The following is a 5,188-nucleotide window of genomic DNA, read 5'->3' on the forward strand; positions in this document are numbered from 1 at the left end:
GGGATTTTATTAAAAGGATCGGGGTAAAAATCCTCGGAGCCGCGGCGCTGGGCGTGCCAGAGACGGAATCGCTGCTGAAACCGGGATTTGGGGCAAAAAATCGGGGTTTTATTAATGGGATTTGTGTAAAAATCGGGATTTTATTAAAGGGATTGATGTAAAAAATCGGGATTTTATTAAAGGGATCGGGGCAAAAATCCTCGGAGCCGCGGCGCTGGGCGTGCCAGAGACCGAATCGCTGCTGAGGGCGGGATTGGGGGAAAACATCCGGGTTTTCTTAAAGGGATCGGGGCAAAAGATCCGGGTTTTTTAAAGGGATTGGTGTAAAAAATCCGGGTTTTTAAAGGGATCGGGGCAAAATGTGAGGGGGAAAATTTGGGAAATGTGAGGGGGGAAAAGGGTGGGAAACATGAGGGGGAAAGGGCAGGAAGCGTGAGGGGGAAAAGGGCGGGAAATGTGAGGGGAAAAAGGGTGGGAAATATGAGGGGGAAAGTTGGGAAATGTGAGGGGGAAATGGTGGAAAACATGAGGGGGAAAAGGGTGGAAAATGTGAAGGGAAAAAGGTGAGAAACATGAGGGGATAAAAGGGAAATATGAAGGGGGAAAGGGTGGGAAATGTGCAAAAGATCCGGGGTTTAAAGGGATCGGGGCAAAAATCCTTGGAGCCGCTGCGCTGGGTGTGCCAGAGACGCAACCGCTGCTGAAACCGGGATTTGGGGCAAAAATCGGGGTTTTATTAAAGGGATTGGTGTAAAAAATCGGGATTTTATTAAAGGGATTGGTGTAAAAAATCGGGATTTTATTAAAGGGATCGGGGTAAAAATACTCGGAGCCGCTGCGCTGGGTGTGCCAGAGACGGAATCGCTGCTGAGGGCGGGATTGGGGCAGAACATCCGGGTTTTCTAAAAGGGATTTGTGTAAAAAATCGGGATTTTATTAAAGGGATTGGTGTAAAAAAATCGGGATTTTATGAAAGGGATTGGGGCAAAAATCCTCGGAGCCGCGGCGCTGGGCGTGCCAGAGACGGAATCGCTGCTGAGGGCGGGATTGGGGGAGAACATCCGGGTTTTTTTAAAGGGATCGGGGCAAAATGTGAGGGGGAAAATTTGGGAAATGTGAGGGGAAAAAGGTGAGAAACATGAGGGGAAAAAAGGGAAATATGAAAGGGGAAAGGGTGGGAAATATGCAAAAAATCCGGGGTTTAAAGGGATTGGGGCAAGAAATCGGGATTTTATTAAAGGGATTGGGGCAAAAAATCGGGATTTTATTAAAGGGATTGGGGCAAAAATCGGGATTTTATTAAAGGGATTTGTGTAAAAAATCGGGATTTTATTAAAGGGATCGGGGTAAAAATCCTCGGAGCCGCGGCGCTGGGTGTGCCAGAGACGGAATCGCTGCTGACAGCGGGATTGGGGGAAAACATCCGGGTTTCCTTAAAGGGATCGAGGCAAAAGATCCGGGTTTTTTAAAGGGATTGGTGTAAAAAAATCCGGGTTTTTAAAGGGATCGGGGCAAAATGTGAGGGGGAAAATTTGGGAAATGTGAGGGCGGAAAAGGGTGGGAAATGTGAGGGGGAAATGGTGGAAAACATGAGGGGGAAAAGGGTGGAAAATGTGAGGGGAAAAGGGTGGAAAACGTGAGGGGATAAAAGGGAAATATGAAGGGGGAAATGGTGGAAAATATGAGGGGGGAAAAGGGTGGGAAATGTGAGGAGGAAAAGGTGAGAAACATGAGGGGAAAAAAGGGAAATATGAAGGGGGAAAGGGTGGGAAATGTGCAAAAGATCCGGGGTTTAAAGGGATCGGGGCAAAAATCCTTGGAGCCGCTGCGCTGGGTGTGCCAGAGACCCAATCGCTGCTGAAACCGGGATTTGGGGCAAAAATCGGGATTTTATTAAAGGGATTGGTGTAAAAAATCGGGATTTTATTAAAGGGATCGGGGTAAAAAATCCTCGGAGCCGCGGCGCTGGGTGTGCCAGAGACGGAATCGCTGCTGACAGCGGGATTGGGGCAGAACATCCGGGTTTCCTTAAAGGGATCGAGGCAAAAGATCCGGGTTTTTTAAAGGGATTGGTGTAAAAAAATCCGGGTTTTTAAAGGGATCGGGGCAAAATGTGAGGGGGAAAATTTGGGAAATGTGAGGGGGGAAAAGGGTGGGAAACATGAGGGGGAAAGGGCAGGAAACGTGAGGGGGAAAAGGGCGGGAAATGTGAGGGGAAAAAGGGTGGGAAATATGAGGGGAAAAAGGGTGGGAAATATGAGGGGGAAAAGGGTGGAAAATGTGAGGGGGAAAGTTTGGGAAATGTGAGGGGGAAATGGTGGAAAATATGGGGGGGAAAAGGGTGGGAAATGTGAGGGGGAAAAGGTGAGAAACGTGAGGGGAAAAAAGGGAAATATGAAGGGGGAAAGGGTGGGAAATGTGAGGGGGAAAAGGGAAATGTGAGGGGGAAAGGGCAGGAAATGTGAGGGAAAATGGTAGGAAACGTGAAGGGGAAAGGGTGGGAGACATGAGGGGAAAAAGGGCGGAAAATGTGAGGGGAAATGAGCGGAAAGCTGAAGGGGAAAGGGTGGGAAAGGTGAGGTGAAAAAGTTGGGAAATATGAAGGGGAAAAGGGCAGGAAATGTGAGGGGAAAAAGGGAAATGTGAGGGGGAGAAGGGCAGGAAATGTGAGGGGGAAAAGGGTGGAAAATGTGAGGGGGAAAAGGCGAGAAACATGAGGGGAAAAAAGGGAAATATGTGGGGGAAAGGGCAGGAAACATGAAGGGGAAAAGGGTGGGAAATGTGAGGGGAAAAAGTTGGGAAATGTGATGGGGAAAAGCTAAGAAACATGAGGGGAAAAAGGGAAATACGAGGGGGAAAGGGCAGGAAACATGAGGGGAAAAGGTTGGGAAATGTGAGGGGGAAAAAGGGGAAAATGGTGGGAAGCGTGAGGGGGAAAAGGTGAGAAATGTGACAGGGAAAAGTTGGGAAATGTGAGGGGGAAGGGTGGGAAATGTGAGGGGGAAAGGGCAGGAAATGTGAGGGGAAAAAGTTGGGAAATGTGAGGGGGAAAAGAGCTGGAAATGTGAGGGGGAGAAGTTGGGAAATGTGAGGGGGAAAGTGCAGGAAACACGAGGGGGAAAAGGCAGGAATTTTCCAGTGCCTGGGTAGATTTTAAGCACCAACCCAGAGCCCATGGATGAGGATTTTGAGCCTTCTTTGGGCAGAAAAGACAGGGCTGGATGAGCAAAAAGCTGATTTTGAGGGGTAATTTAACAAAAAACCCCTAAATTTTGTATTTTTGGGAGTATTTTATCCCAAAAATGAGGCACTAAGGCACCTTCCAGTCGCCATCCCTGTGCTTGTCCAGAATATTCAGCGCTCCAGGATGTGGTTTGCCAGGAATTTCTGGAAATTCCTGGAAATTTCTGAAAAGAAAGCAAAATAAAGAAGAATCAGAAGATGAAGGGAATGGAGTCTGGAAAATCAGCTGGGAAGAGCTGGGATGTGCCATATGCTGGACAGAAAAGGGAAGTTTTCCTGTGAAGAACACGGAAAGGTGGTGAAATTCCTGACATTTGGAGGAAAATTACCATTCTGTGAGAACAGGGATCCCCAAACCCCATCCCTGGGCATTGCCAGGGTGGAATCCAAAGCTGTGGTTGGTGTCAGGTACAAACAGGCCACGTGTGTATCTGTGAATGTGAAATGTGTGCAGTCCAGCAATGGGAGAGCTGTGAATTCCAATAATAACTGATGAAAATAAAGCATGGAAAAAGGCCTTTGAACCTATCTTTTGTTTGCAAGTAGCCCTGGTTGGTTTAGGAGCACTGGAATTAAGGTGTTAAGGATGTTGCTTTTTGCTTGCAGTTAATCCATAAAGAGCTCTGCAATAATAACCTTTTGAAGTATAATTTTAGAATATTACTTGTATCCTTGAAACTATAGCTTTAGAATATATATATAGGAAATATGCTTATCTCACACCTTATGGAAGCAGAGAAAAACAGTTTGAGAAAGGAAGATGAACACCACCTGAAGGATTTATGGTTTCGACCAAAGGGAAGCTGGACATCACTGTTGTTAATTTATAGTCTCTATAATTAAAAAATAGACCCACATCTGGGGAGCTGGACTCCACCAGGTGGGATTTGTCTTTCTTCTTTCGGAAACTGAACCACCACCATGTAAAATACTCCTTTTGAGATACATCCTGAAAAAAAAAACTAAAATCACAATAGTGTATAGGATTGTGATGTAATAATTTAGAATAAAAATTGCTGATGAGTAAAAATTAGAAATAAAAACTGCTGAAAAAGCTGATGAGTACCCCTATAAATACCTGTAAGCCTCAACTATCGGTGTGCAGTTGGAGGGAAAACTTCCCCCACTGTACCCAGCGCTGTATTGCTCATACTTTACCATATTAATTAATAAATTGATTGCTGCTTGAATATTGGCCTAGTCAAGCTGCTTATTCATAACACGAGATCCCTGAGGGAATGAGGGATCCCCTCAGCCCATTCCTGATCCCTGAGGGAATGAGGGATCCCCTCACCTCAACCCTGGACATTGCCATATGTCGATCCCTGAGGGAATGAGGGATCCCCTCACCCCATTCCTGATCCCTGAGGGATTGAGGGATCCCCTCACCTCAGATCTCTGAGGGCATGAGGGATCCCCTCACCTTAGATCCCAGATGGAATGAAGCATGCCCTCACCTCATTCCAGATCCCTGAGGGAAGGAGCGATCTTCGCTCCATCCCGACTGATCCCTCACCGCTCTCCCCCATCCCTGAGGTCTCCAATGGCGCCGCTCCCCCTCCACACACGGATCCTCGACGCCCCATTGGAGCAGACGCCTGTCAATCATCGCCATCGACCAATAGAAGTCACGACTCTCCCTAGGAGGGCGGGACCAGCGCTGAGCGTTGGAGGGCGGGACTCCGCCTCGTATCCGCGCTTCCATTGGCTGTCTCAGCAGCTTCTGCCGCGCAATTGGCTGAGGCTCCTGTCAATCACATCCAAGCGTTCAGGTGCTGCGGCGGGGTCTGTTGTCCTCTCCTCTCAGCCAGGTGCCACTCCAAGCGAGACGCGGCAGTTGATTGGCTGTTTTACCCATCAATCATCCGCACCTGAGCCTCAGTTCTCACATCGCTTCCCAGCGCTCCGCACCGGAGCCTTCCATTCGTCGCTTCCACACCTCTTC

The sequence above is a fragment of the Agelaius tricolor genome, unplaced genomic scaffold (genome assembly GCF_023055355.1).
Source record: "Agelaius tricolor isolate 1412-34295 unplaced genomic scaffold, bAgeTri1.0.p SCAF_88, whole genome shotgun sequence".
NCBI lineage: Eukaryota > Metazoa > Chordata > Aves > Passeriformes > Icteridae > Agelaius > Agelaius tricolor.